Here is a 15552-nt window from a genome sequence, read left to right as displayed (position 1 = left end):
CTTGTCTAAACTACAAGAGGTCATGCAGGCGTCAATAGGATGAATGAGAAGAATGCAAATGGATAGTCATGGATATTAGCATTTTGCTCACAGCAAGCACTCGAGGAATATGAATGCATGTAAGGTGAGAAAAACAAAGGTCCATGGTAAAAAAGAGAGTTACTATTTTTATTTGCATGAAGTGCTCCAAAGGCCTATAAAAGGAGGAGGAGACCTCATTATGGGGGGTGGTGTAAATTTTGGATCAAGGTGAATGCATTGTCGAAATCTCGAATGGGCTCAAGGTAGCAAATAAAGAGGGCTCTCATGATCACCAACGACAATAGACAACAAAGTTATCTTGCTGGTCTTCTTAACCAAATCTAGGATATCTCTTTGAAGCTCTGCCCGCAAATAAAAAATCGGTAACCACTTTATCTGTTCACCTCTCAAGCCACTCTATGTAATTGAGTTGAGTTATCTAGCTTATATCTAAATCAACATTTCAATCTTCGATATATTCTACTTTTTGATATCCATATAAAATTAAAATTTGTAATCTATTATCTAATAGTACGCATGAACAAGGATCATGTTGGAATTTTGAATTTATGATTCTGAGTTCGGAGTGCAAAGTTACACAATTAGCAAAAAGATGAGTCATCGAGTTATGGCATCAAGAAATTTCTACCACGGCGGGTTTTGTCACGGGATTGTTTCTAAACACCAGGTGAGAAGTTGTAATGTGAGAACTGAGACAAGATAGTAGTAGAAAGAGCGAGAGAAGGATTGATGATGAAAGGGATAGACAAGATAAGTAGTGGGTGCAACGAGTGAGAGAGAATGATGATGAAAGGAAATAAGTGAGGTAGTAGCAGATAGATAGATAAATAGAGAGAGAGAGAGAGAGAGAGAGAGATAGATAGATAGATTATATTATCGTCTTCGGAGGTCAAATATGACCTATGAGACCTGAAATATTTCATTTCACGTGATACGTGTGAAAGTGAGTAGTGACTCTCGATGTTCAAGAACTTTACCAATGAATGTTGCAATCGAGAGTGCACATCGTGGTTGTGAGAGAAATTCGTGCAAGGATTGGGCTTGGTCGAAGAGATGTGGAAAGCATAGTCGAATATGATCAAAGGCAGAGCATTGTATCAATGTGTGATACTCAGACTCTCGAACTTGTTTAGGGCAAAGTGTGCATAGCCGACCACTCTCATCACTTATGCCCCAACGCCCCGTCTCACATCACAATGCATGCGAGCTAAGTGGTATGGAAGCAATGGTTCGAATGACAGATATCGGGATGGGCTCTAACATGTATCGATGTGTACGGCTTCCCTGTTCCGCGAAGAATATGGTTTTGTAGTTAGGTGCAACATTTGTAGTATAATGTGTGAAGCACTACATCATCCGCATAACAAAAGCAACTTCATACAAATTTGGAGTCGAGGATGGCAGCAACTTCATAATGACAACATTTCCCTGTTCCCAATGACAACTTCTTCAACACCTTCTTCCTTTACAAACTTGGCAACCATTTGTTCCAATTCATCCATGAAGAGACCAAATAGAGTTGGTGAGAGTGCTATCTCTCTCTCCTCTTCTCTCTTTTTCTCTCGGGAATCTTATGCAGTCCCGTCCTCTTAGTACTAATAGTACTTCTCTTCTTTAGTACTAATTCTCTCTTTGCTTTAGTACTATTCATAACAGGTGTAACCTTGGTAGAAGAGTGTACAGTGTTATTGTATGCAAAGTCACCAAAATGTAAAATATTACTCCAATCATCTTGTTGATAATTGATGAAGCATCAAAGATACAACGAACTTTGATTTGTGTGCTCTGTTTGTCCATCGGTTTGTGGATGATAAGCCGAAGAGAGTTTGTAGGAGATTTTGGGGTCTGCCCATAGGTGCTTCCAAAAGTGAGAGATAAATTGAGGACTACGATCGCTAATTATATCGTCTAGAAGACCATGATGTCAAAACACTTCACGCATAATGATATATGCGGTTTCCTAACTACTGATGCTCTTTACACATGGCCATCTTGGTAAATCGATCCACTACTGTTAAAATAGTATCAAATCCTTTGGAAGGTGGTAGATCCGTAATGAAATCCATAGAAATAGACTGTCATGGCTTGGTTGGAGGCGGTAATGGTTGAAAGAAGCCATAAGGATGATGCCCGAGTATTTTGGCTCGACAACAACACTCACATGTGCGAACGTAATCTTCGACAAAATTTTGCAAATGAGGCCACCAAAACGAGCGCTTCACCAACTCCATGGTCTTGGCAATACCAAAATGTATAGCCATAGGGGCATCATGACAATGCTGTAACACTTAAAGGCAGGGTGATCCATCAGGGACGTAAAGGATATTCTTGTAAAAGACTAAGCCATCTTGCCACTTGAATTCCTGATAGTGTTGAGATGACCCTTGTAATGTGGAGCAAGATGCATGGCTTGGACTAATGTGGGCTAAGACATCCTTAGCGAAATCATCAGAGTGAAGTCGTTGCGGAATAGTATCAGCACTTAGGCTTGAATTAAGCGGCGTGGCATAAACCGTTGTTGCTTGTAGCTCACTTCCAAAGGTGTATAAAGTTGGATTTAATCATGAAGAAGGTTTCTACTATGGGTAAGATGGTGGGTTGCACCTTGTCAAACAACCATAAATTCTCTACGTTGAATGTTTGTTTGGTTGCCATAACTGCTTGGATAAAAAGGTTATTATCTTCTTGTTGGTTTTGAACTAAGGCTTTGTAAACATGTGTCAATTGAATTCCTCTTATTCTTATTCTTGTAATCGTGTTGCTAATTTTTGCGAATTCCGTGTGACCCACCCCGCCACAACATCTGCAAATGATTTGAGAGGAAATATTAAGGGCAACAAATTTTTTATTTTGGAATGATTTTTTATTCTGGAACTTGTTTCTATCATGTATAAGGGTATGCTCTTTGTGTAGTTATTATTGTTCTAGAATTTGTTTCTATTAAAATTACCTCTTAAATACTTCATTACAACAATCATTGTCATGTGTGAGTTGTCTAAGACACTCCCACTTTGTATGCTACCTAAGCAATTGCATGAACTCGCCCACCCTTTCTCCTTTCGGATGTTTGACCCACGATATTTGCGTAAATAACAAATTTAAATGGAGATTGCAATAATTGGATGTACTAATGAGTCATTGACAACTTTGCCATTGATATTATAGTGTGATTTATTACACCAATATTTTATTTGATATTGTCACTCAATGCATGATAATTAATAGTAATGCTTGATGTGAGGCCTAGTTCTAATTCTTCAACCCAAGCATTATCAAAATAAATAATCTCTATTTTTCATCTCTCTAATCCATATTTAGCTTCTTAGAAAAATTCATCTATATAAGTTGGACCTTCTGCACGTTGCTTAACCATTAATTACTTAATTCCTAGCCACAAGTACTCTACCTAGTGAGCCTCATCCTAGAACAACAATGGAAGGATCTTGACCCAAATTCATAGAATTGGAAGGCATCCATGATCTTCACAAGTATGTGGTGAATGGGGACACCCAAATGGTTATTCTCCATCCTCAGGCAATAGTGATTCAAATACCTTACTTAAGGATTTATGAAATTGAAAGAGATGGAGAGATAAAGAGATAAAGTCTAAGAAAACGGAAGAAAGTTTAGTGTTGTTTAATCTTGTCTCTATACAACCAACCAACCACATCGAGAGAGATTATGGTGGTTATGGGTGCACCTTTTCACATTAGTTTATATTTTTGTATCTAGTCCAAATTAGACCAACCAATGAGTGATTTGATTGGTCTTTCGGATTGGGATTGTTTATATGTTAATCCATAGTTAGATGTGTGTTTTAGATATCGTATAACTCTTTGAAGTGATTTCAAATGCATAAGGCCAAGGTTATGCATAAAGCGTGAAAGATAATTGATTGCAAAGCAAAGGGCAAGATGAGTTCCTATAACTAAATATTGAAGCTTTCCCATTAATTGTTTTAAAGGAAATTGCTTTACGAAATCAATATCTCTTGTTGTGGTTGGGCCATCTGATTCACTTAAGTCACATGTAAATGTTTAGCATCCCAAAGGATTTCAATTTTTCATTAATGAATTTATTTTGATGAATGATGAAAGTGGCCATACTATAATTACGAATAACATGCATGCCTTGGAAATAAGATAGGGGACCTAACTATGTTATTGAAAAATATTTTGAAAGCTCTAGCTTTGCTTGGGTAATTTCAGATGGTGTTCCAACTATAGGAATGTCATCCCCATATAGTGCTACCACTAGCAATGGATTAGATGTATGATTATGTCTAATGTATATATTTGGTTCCAATAACAATCTAGAGTAGCCATGTGAGAGCATGAAATTGTTAAATTTTTGAAACCATAATCTAGGAGATTGTTTGAGTCCATAAAGTGACCAATGTAGCCAACAAACATAGTTTGGTTGAGAGCGTGACTCAAACCTAGGAGGTTGTTGGGTTAAAAGCCCCACTCTACCCACTTGTATCCTGGTGTGAACACATCCTCACATTTAGGGCTAAGTTACCCTAACTATATAAGTGAGAGACTAAGCATTCTAAAGGAGGTCTGAGGATTAATGTAACATAGTTTCCTTTGAGTATCTCTGTCTCGCTCTTGTAAATAATGGCGCTTTCATTACGAAAGAAAGAACACCACCATGACTAACTTACTACAAAGTATAGAACCCCTTCTATCTATTCGGGGATATAAAGACTACTACAACACCAAACTCAATGCCACCCTACACACCAATTCAAATGGCGAACATGATGATATGTGACTTTGCAGAGTTTTCTATCTTCATTGTTGAGATTCCGTGACTTCTCTCGCACTATCAATTACCACAAAAGAAATCCTTTTAACATTAGAACATATTTTCTCACCCCAACTTGTGAATCAAGAGTGAAGGCATTCCGCATATTCCAATTGAATCATAGTCTCCAATACGTGAAGAACTCAAAAAGAATTTGAAAATGAGGCATCGGTTCATTGTTCTCCATATGTGCAAAAACGCAATTGAAGGAAGATGGGCTTACTCTAGATAGAGACATCCATAGTAACATTATATGCAAAAAGAGTAGTCCTTTTACGGGGGATTTTGTTGGCATAAAATGTCAACTCCTTCCACTTTGTAACTATAGTGTGAACACGTCCTCTAGTTAAGGCTTGAGTGTAACGATAATCTAACCTAACATTGTAACGAGAATCTTCTTGAATCTCGGAGTGTAAGATTAACGAAGGGAGAAAGGGATAACAGAGCTTCCATTAGAGCTTTAAACTGTGTCTATGCTTTCGTTTCTTATTCTCTCATATTTTTTGTGTTGCTTGCTGAGCATAATACAACAGTTCCTCATACACACTTCCGCATATCTGTTAGCATACTTGCTCACACTCCAAGGTTATGAATTTGACATTTGTTCATGATTTTTGAGTGGAGGTGTTTGAGTCAATAGTGCCATAGTAAAATATGGTCGATTTGTGAGTTTTCTGAGGCAATGTGTGCTTCAATTGGTGTTTTGTCCATAGCTTGAAGGGGGTAATGTTTTCCAAGTTAGCAAGAAGCTATCGTGACAATTTGTCCTGATGCTAAGGTATATTTTATAATTGCACAATTGTGATGAAATTCAAATATAACAATGTTTGTCGTGGCTTCACTTACAAACAGACTTTGCCAAGCTTCGAATATAGTATACATTGGATATACTAATTTTTTACTTGTTGTCTATTGATAGATGAACTATCCCCTTTCCTAAAGCCAATTTGATGACATTGTCACCAAATCTAACTTCCAAAGGTGTATGAAGTTGGATGTAATCATGCAGAAGGCTTCTACTGTGGGTAAGATGGTGGGTTGCACCTGTCTCAAACAACCATATATTCCCTACGTTGAATGTTTGTTTGGTTGCCATAAATGCTTGGATAAAAGGGTCATTATTTTCTTATTGGTTTTGAATGGAGGCTATGCAAACATTCTTATTCCTGTAATCGTATTGCTAATTTTTGCAATCTCTTTTCATGTGACTCGCCTTACCACAACATCTGCAAATGATTTGAGAGGAAATACTAAGGGCACCTGATTTTTTATTCTAGAACTTGTTTCTATCATGTATAAAGGTATGTTCATTGTGTACTTATTATTGTTTTAGAATTTGTTTCTATTAAAGTTACCTCTTAGATACTTCATTGCAACAATCATTGCCATGTATGGGTTGTCTGAGACATTTTGAGGCTTTCTCCTTCGAAGATCTTCTTGCTTCATCTTCGAGATCAAATTTTGTAGAGAAAGTGTTTGATCAACTTCATGAATCACTATGAATGGGCCCCGCAAAGTTGGTAAGGATCCAAACATGATGTCTACCTTCATTTCTTCATCAATCTTATTGCCCGTTGATATTGCTCTATCATATGCATATGAATGTTTGCTTATGAAGGCATCAAGTGAGTCATCTTCTTTCATTTCCAAAGTGACCAAGTAACGAAATGAAAGGATTGTTGAGGTTCTGTCTGATGGTTTGTGGTATTCTTTAAGGAGATCCCACATTTCTTTAGATGGCTCGAGGTATTTGGTGAGAACGACTTGGTTGCCTGTTAGATGCATGATGATTTTAGGCCTTGCATCTAGAGTTGTTGTCATTTAATTTTTTGATCAAATACTTTCTTGTCATAGGTGTTGTTGATGTTGTTGTTGTTGAGAGTGTTGACGTTCCTTCACTCGAAGCCATTTTTGTAGACCTCCCGGATTGACCCTTCCGGATCAACCTGTGGAGAAGCTTTGGAGAGAAAATGGATGTCTAGGATTGTTTTGGCTTTGATACCATGTAAGCTATTACACATTTTGAGGCTTTCTCCTTCGAAGATCTTCTTGCTTCATCTTCGAGATCAAATTTTGTAGAGAAAGTGTTTGATCAACTTCATGAATCACTATGAATGGGCCCCGCAAAGTTGGTAAGGATCCAAACATGATGTCTACCTTCATTTCTTCATCAATCTTATTGCCCGTTGATATTGCTCTATCATATGCATATGAATGTTTGCTTATGAAGGCATCAAGTGAGTCATCTTCTTTCATTTCCAAAGTGACCAAGTAACGAAATGAAAGGATTGTTGAGGTTCTGTCTGATGGTTTGTGGTATTCTTTAAGGAGATCCCACATTTCTTTAGATGGCTCGAGGTATTTGGTGAGAACGACTTGGTTGCCTGTTAGATGCATGATGATTTTAGGCCTTGCATCTAGAGTTGTTGTCATTTAATTTTTTGATCAAATACTTTCTTGTCATAGGTGTTGTTGATGTTGTTGTTGTTGAGAGTGTTGACGTTCCTTCACTCGAAGCCATTTTTGTAGACCTCCCGGATTGACCCTTCCGGATCAACCTGTGGAGAAGCTTTGGAGAGAAAATGGATGTCTAGGATTGTTTTGGCTTTGATACCATGTAAGCTATTACACATTTTGAGGCTTTCTCCTTCGAAGATCTTCTTGCTTCATCTTCGAGATCAAATTTTGTAGAGAAAGTGTTTGATCAACTTCATGAATCACTATGAATGGGCCCCGCAAAGTTGGTAAGGATCCAAACATGATGTCTACCTTCATTTCTTCATCAATCTTATTGCCCGTTGATATTGCTCTATCATATGCATATGAATGTTTGCTTATGAAGGCATCAAGTGAGTCATCTTCTTTCATTTCCAAAGTGACCAAGTAACGAAATGAAAGGATTGTTGAGGTTCTGTCTGATGGTTTGTGGTATTCTTTAAGGAGATCCCACATTTCTTTAGATGGCTCGAGGTATTTGGTGAGAACGACTTGGTTGCCTGTTAGATGCATGATGATTTTAGGCCTTGCATCTAGAGTTGTTGTCATTTAATTTTTTGATCAAATACTTTCTTGTCATAGGTGTTGTTGATGTTGTTGTTGTTGAGAGTGTTGACGTTCCTTCACTCGAAGCCATTTTTGTAGACCTCCCGGATTGACCCTTCCGGATCAACCTGTGGAGAAGCTTTGGAGAGAAAATGGATGTCTAGGATTGTTTTGGCTTTGATACCATGTAAGCTATTACACATTTTGAGGCTTTCTCCTTCGAAGATCTTCTTGCTTCATCTTCGAGATCAAATTTTGTAGAGAAAGTGTTTGATCAACTTCATGAATCACTATGAATGGGCCCCGCAAAGTTGGTAAGGATCCAAACATGATGTCTACCTTCATTTCTTCATCAATCTTATTGCCCGTTGATATTGCTCTATCATATGCATATGAATGTTTGCTTATGAAGGCATCAAGTGAGTCATCTTCTTTCATTTCCAAAGTGACCAAGTAACGAAATGAAAGGATTGTTGAGGTTCTGTCTGATGGTTTGTGGTATTCTTTAAGGAGATCCCACATTTCTTTAGATGGCTCGAGGTATTTGGTGAGAACGACTTGGTTGCCTGTTAGATGCATGATGATTTTAGGCCTTGCATCTAGAGTTGTTGTCATTTAATTTTTTGATCAAATACTTTCTTGTCATAGGTGTTGTTGATGTTGTTGTTGTTGAGAGTGTTGACGTTCCTTCACTCGAAGCCATTTTTGTAGACCTCCCGGATTGACCCTTCCGGATCAACCTGTGGAGAAGCTTTGGAGAGAAAATGGATGTCTAGGATTGTTTTGGCTTTGATACCATGTAAGCTATTACACATTTTGAGGCTTTCTCCTTCGAAGATCTTCTTGCTTCATCTTCGAGATCAAATTTTGTAGAGAAAGTGTTTGATCAACTTCATGAATCACTATGAATGGGCCCCGCAAAGTTGGTAAGGATCCAAACATGATGTCTACCTTCATTTCTTCATCAATCTTATTGCCCGTTGATATTGCTCTATCATATGCATATGAATGTTTGCTTATGAAGGCATCAAGTGAGTCATCTTCTTTCATTTCCAAAGTGACCAAGTAACGAAATGAAAGGATTGTTGAGGTTCTGTCTGATGGTTTGTGGTATTCTTTAAGGAGATCCCACATTTCTTTAGATGGCTCGAGGTATTTGGTGAGAACGACTTGGTTGCCTGTTAGATGCATGATGATTTTAGGCCTTGCATCTAGAGTTGTTGTCATTTAATTTTTTGATCAAATACTTTCTTGTCATAGGTGTTGTTGATGTTGTTGTTGTTGAGAGTGTTGACGTTCCTTCACTCGAAGCCATTTTTGTAGACCTCCCGGATTGACCCTTCCGGATCAACCTGTGGAGAAGCTTTGGAGAGAAAATGGATGTCTAGGATTGTTTTGGCTTTGATACCATGTAAGCTATTACACATTTTGAGGCTTTCTCCTTCGAAGATCTTCTTGCTTCATCTTCGAGATCAAATTTTGTAGAGAAAGTGTTTGATCAACTTCATGAATCACTATGAATGGGCCCCGCAAAGTTGGTAAGGATCCAAACATGATGTCTACCTTCATTTCTTCATCAATCTTATTGCCCGTTGATATTGCTCTATCATATGCATATGAATGTTTGCTTATGAAGGCATCAAGTGAGTCATCTTCTTTCATTTCCAAAGTGACCAAGTAACGAAATGAAAGGATTGTTGAGGTTCTGTCTGATGGTTTGTGGTATTCTTTAAGGAGATCCCACATTTCTTTAGATGGCTCGAGGTATTTGGTGAGAACGACTTGGTTGCCTGTTAGATGCATGATGATTTTAGGCCTTGCATCTAGAGTTGTTGTCATTTAATTTTTTGATCAAATACTTTCTTGTCATAGGTGTTGTTGATGTTGTTGTTGTTGAGAGTGTTGACGTTCCTTCACTCGAAGCCATTTTTGTAGACCTCCCGGATTGACCCTTCCGGATCAACCTGTGGAGAAGCTTTGGAGAGAAAATGGATGTCTAGGATTGTTTTGGCTTTGATACCATGTAAGCTATTACACATTTTGAGGCTTTCTCCTTCGAAGATCTTCTTGCTTCATCTTCGAGATCAAATTTTGTAGAGAAAGTGTTTGATCAACTTCATGAATCACTATGAATGGGCCCCGCAAAGTTGGTAAGGATCCAAACATGATGTCTACCTTCATTTCTTCATCAATCTTATTGCCCGTTGATATTGCTCTATCATATGCATATGAATGTTTGCTTATGAAGGCATCAAGTGAGTCATCTTCTTTCATTTCCAAAGTGACCAAGTAACGAAATGAAAGGATTGTTGAGGTTCTGTCTGATGGTTTGTGGTATTCTTTAAGGAGATCCCACATTTCTTTAGATGGCTCGAGGTATTTGGTGAGAACGACTTGGTTGCCTGTTAGATGCATGATGATTTTAGGCCTTGCATCTAGAGTTGTTGTCATTTAATTTTTTGATCAAATACTTTCTTGTCATAGGTGTTGTTGATGTTGTTGTTGTTGAGAGTGTTGACGTTCCTTCACTCGAAGCCATTTTTGTAGACCTCCCGGATTGACCCTTCCGGATCAACCTGTGGAGAAGCTTTGGAGAGAAAATGGATGTCTAGGATTGTTTTGGCTTTGATACCATGTAAGCTATTACACATTTTGAGGCTTTCTCCTTCGAAGATCTTCTTGCTTCATCTTCGAGATCAAATTTTGTAGAGAAAGTGTTTGATCAACTTCATGAATCACTATGAATGGGCCCCGCAAAGTTGGTAAGGATCCAAACATGATGTCTACCTTCATTTCTTCATCAATCTTATTGCCCGTTGATATTGCTCTATCATATGCATATGAATGTTTGCTTATGAAGGCATCAAGTGAGTCATCTTCTTTCATTTCCAAAGTGACCAAGTAACGAAATGAAAGGATTGTTGAGGTTCTGTCTGATGGTTTGTGGTATTCTTTAAGGAGATCCCACATTTCTTTAGATGGCTCGAGGTATTTGGTGAGAACGACTTGGTTGCCTGTTAGATGCATGATGATTTTAGGCCTTGCATCTAGAGTTGTTGTCATTTAATTTTTTGATCAAATACTTTCTTGTCATAGGTGTTGTTGATGTTGTTGTTGTTGAGAGTGTTGACGTTCCTTCACTCGAAGCCATTTTTGTAGACCTCCCGGATTGACCCTTCCGGATCAACCTGTGGAGAAGCTTTGGAGAGAAAATGGATGTCTAGGATTGTTTTGGCTTTGATACCATGTAAGCTATTACACATTTTGAGGCTTTCTCCTTCGAAGATCTTCTTGCTTCATCTTCGAGATCAAATTTTGTAGAGAAAGTGTTTGATCAACTTCATGAATCACTATGAATGGGCCCCGCAAAGTTGGTAAGGATCCAAACATGATGTCTACCTTCATTTCTTCATCAATCTTATTGCCCGTTGATATTGCTCTATCATATGCATATGAATGTTTGCTTATGAAGGCATCAAGTGAGTCATCTTCTTTCATTTCCAAAGTGACCAAGTAACGAAATGAAAGGATTGTTGAGGTTCTGTCTGATGGTTTGTGGTATTCTTTAAGGAGATCCCACATTTCTTTAGATGGCTCGAGGTATTTGGTGAGAACGACTTGGTTGCCTGTTAGATGCATGATGATTTTAGGCCTTGCATCTAGAGTTGTTGTCATTTAATTTTTTGATCAAATACTTTCTTGTCATAGGTGTTGTTGATGTTGTTGTTGTTGAGAGTGTTGACGTTCCTTCACTCGAAGCCATTTTTGTAGACCTCCCGGATTGACCCTTCCGGATCAACCTGTGGAGAAGCTTTGGAGAGAAAATGGATGTCTAGGATTGTTTTGGCTTTGATACCATGTAAGCTATTACACATTTTGAGGCTTTCTCCTTCGAAGATCTTCTTGCTTCATCTTCGAGATCAAATTTTGTAGAGAAAGTGTTTGATCAACTTCATGAATCACTATGAATGGGCCCCGCAAAGTTGGTAAGGATCCAAACATGATGTCTACCTTCATTTCTTCATCAATCTTATTGCCCGTTGATATTGCTCTATCATATGCATATGAATGTTTGCTTATGAAGGCATCAAGTGAGTCATCTTCTTTCATTTCCAAAGTGACCAAGTAACGAAATGAAAGGATTGTTGAGGTTCTGTCTGATGGTTTGTGGTATTCTTTAAGGAGATCCCACATTTCTTTAGATGGCTCGAGGTATTTGGTGAGAACGACTTGGTTGCCTGTTAGATGCATGATGATTTTAGGCCTTGCATCTAGAGTTGTTGTCATTTAATTTTTTGATCAAATACTTTCTTGTCATAGGTGTTGTTGATGTTGTTGTTGTTGAGAGTGTTGACGTTCCTTCACTCGAAGCCATTTTTGTAGACCTCCCGGATTGACCCTTCCGGATCAACCTGTGGAGAAGCTTTGGAGAGAAAATGGATGTCTAGGATTGTTTTGGCTTTGATACCATGTAAGCTATTACACATTTTGAGGCTTTCTCCTTCGAAGATCTTCTTGCTTCATCTTCGAGATCAAATTTTGTAGAGAAAGTGTTTGATCAACTTCATGAATCACTATGAATGGGCCCCGCAAAGTTGGTAAGGATCCAAACATGATGTCTACCTTCATTTCTTCATCAATCTTATTGCCCGTTGATATTGCTCTATCATATGCATATGAATGTTTGCTTATGAAGGCATCAAGTGAGTCATCTTCTTTCATTTCCAAAGTGACCAAGTAACGAAATGAAAGGATTGTTGAGGTTCTGTCTGATGGTTTGTGGTATTCTTTAAGGAGATCCCACATTTCTTTAGATGGCTCGAGGTATTTGGTGAGAACGACTTGGTTGCCTGTTAGATGCATGATGATTTTAGGCCTTGCATCTAGAGTTGTTGTCATTTAATTTTTTGATCAAATACTTTCTTGTCATAGGTGTTGTTGATGTTGTTGTTGTTGAGAGTGTTGACGTTCCTTCACTCGAAGCCATTTTTGTAGACCTCCCGGATTGACCCTTCCGGATCAACCTGTGGAGAAGCTTTGGAGAGAAAATGGATGTCTAGGATTGTTTTGGCTTTGATACCATGTAAGCTATTACACATTTTGAGGCTTTCTCCTTCGAAGATCTTCTTGCTTCATCTTCGAGATCAAATTTTGTAGAGAAAGTGTTTGATCAACTTCATGAATCACTATGAATGGGCCCCGCAAAGTTGGTAAGGATCCAAACATGATGTCTACCTTCATTTCTTCATCAATCTTATTGCCCGTTGATATTGCTCTATCATATGCATATGAATGTTTGCTTATGAAGGCATCAAGTGAGTCATCTTCTTTCATTTCCAAAGTGACCAAGTAACGAAATGAAAGGATTGTTGAGGTTCTGTCTGATGGTTTGTGGTATTCTTTAAGGAGATCCCACATTTCTTTAGATGGCTCGAGGTATTTGGTGAGAACGACTTGGTTGCCTGTTAGATGCATGATGATTTTAGGCCTTGCATCTAGAGTTGTTGTCATTTAATTTTTTGATCAAATACTTTCTTGTCATAGGTGTTGTTGATGTTGTTGTTGTTGAGAGTGTTGACGTTCCTTCACTCGAAGCCATTTTTGTAGACCTCCCGGATTGACCCTTCCGGATCAACCTGTGGAGAAGCTTTGGAGAGAAAATGGATGTCTAGGATTGTTTTGGCTTTGATACCATGTAAGCTATTACACATTTTGAGGCTTTCTCCTTCGAAGATCTTCTTGCTTCATCTTCGAGATCAAATTTTGTAGAGAAAGTGTTTGATCAACTTCATGAATCACTATGAATGGGCCCCGCAAAGTTGGTAAGGATCCAAACATGATGTCTACCTTCATTTCTTCATCAATCTTATTGCCCGTTGATATTGCTCTATCATATGCATATGAATGTTTGCTTATGAAGGCATCAAGTGAGTCATCTTCTTTCATTTCCAAAGTGACCAAGTAACGAAATGAAAGGATTGTTGAGGTTCTGTCTGATGGTTTGTGGTATTCTTTAAGGAGATCCCACATTTCTTTAGATGGCTCGAGGTATTTGGTGAGAACGACTTGGTTGCCTGTTAGATGCATGATGATTTTAGGCCTTGCATCTAGAGTTGTTGTCATTTAATTTTTTGATCAAATACTTTCTTGTCATAGGTGTTGTTGATGTTGTTGTTGTTGAGAGTGTTGACGTTCCTTCACTCGAAGCCATTTTTGTAGACCTCCCGGATTGACCCTTCCGGATCAACCTGTGGAGAAGCTTTGGAGAGAAAATGGATGTCTAGGATTGTTTTGGCTTTGATACCATGTAAGCTATTACACATTTTGAGGCTTTCTCCTTCGAAGATCTTCTTGCTTCATCTTCGAGATCAAATTTTGTAGAGAAAGTGTTTGATCAACTTCATGAATCACTATGAATGGGCCCCGCAAAGTTGGTAAGGATCCAAACATGATGTCTACCTTCATTTCTTCATCAATCTTATTGCCCGTTGATATTGCTCTATCATATGCATATGAATGTTTGCTTATGAAGGCATCAAGTGAGTCATCTTCTTTCATTTCCAAAGTGACCAAGTAACGAAATGAAAGGATTGTTGAGGTTCTGTCTGATGGTTTGTGGTATTCTTTAAGGAGATCCCACATTTCTTTAGATGGCTCGAGGTATTTGGTGAGAACGACTTGGTTGCCTGTTAGATGCATGATGATTTTAGGCCTTGCATCTAGAGTTGTTGTCATTTAATTTTTTGATCAAATACTTTCTTGTCATAGGTGTTGTTGATGTTGTTGTTGTTGAGAGTGTTGACGTTCCTTCACTCGAAGCCATTTTTGTAGACCTCCCGGATTGACCCTTCCGGATCAACCTGTGGAGAAGCTTTGGAGAGAAAATGGATGTCTAGGATTGTTTTGGCTTTGATACCATGTAAGCTATTACACATTTTGAGGCTTTCTCCTTCGAAGATCTTCTTGCTTCATCTTCGAGATCAAATTTTGTAGAGAAAGTGTTTGATCAACTTCATGAATCACTATGAATGGGCCCCGCAAAGTTGGTAAGGATCCAAACATGATGTCTACCTTCATTTCTTCATCAATCTTATTGCCCGTTGATATTGCTCTATCATATGCATATGAATGTTTGCTTATGAAGGCATCAAGTGAGTCATCTTCTTTCATTTCCAAAGTGACCAAGTAACGAAATGAAAGGATTGTTGAGGTTCTGTCTGATGGTTTGTGGTATTCTTTAAGGAGATCCCACATTTCTTTAGATGGCTCGAGGTATTTGGTGAGAACGACTTGGTTGCCTGTTAGATGCATGATGATTTTAGGCCTTGCATCTAGAGTTGTTGTCATTTAATTTTTTGATCAAATACTTTCTTGTCATAGGTGTTGTTGATGTTGTTGTTGTTGAGAGTGTTGACGTTCCTTCACTCGAAGCCATTTTTGTAGACCTCCCGGATTGACCCTTCCGGATCAACCTGTGGAGAAGCTTTGGAGAGAAAATGGATGTCTAGGATTGTTTTGGCTTTGATACCATGTAAGCTATTACACATTTTGAGGCTTTCTCCTTCGAAGATCTTCTTGCTTCATCTTCGAGATCAAATTTTGTAGAGAAAGTGTTTGATCAACTTCATGAATCACTATGAATGGGCCCCGCAAAGTTGG

Source organism: Azolla caroliniana, unplaced genomic scaffold (assembly GCF_043228905.1).
Source record: "Azolla caroliniana isolate FFs.n. ecotype wild unplaced genomic scaffold, voAzoCaro1.0.p SCAF_5, whole genome shotgun sequence".
Classification (NCBI taxonomy): Eukaryota; Viridiplantae; Streptophyta; class Polypodiopsida; order Salviniales; family Salviniaceae; genus Azolla; species Azolla caroliniana.
Note: the sequence above shows the minus strand (reverse complement) of the source record.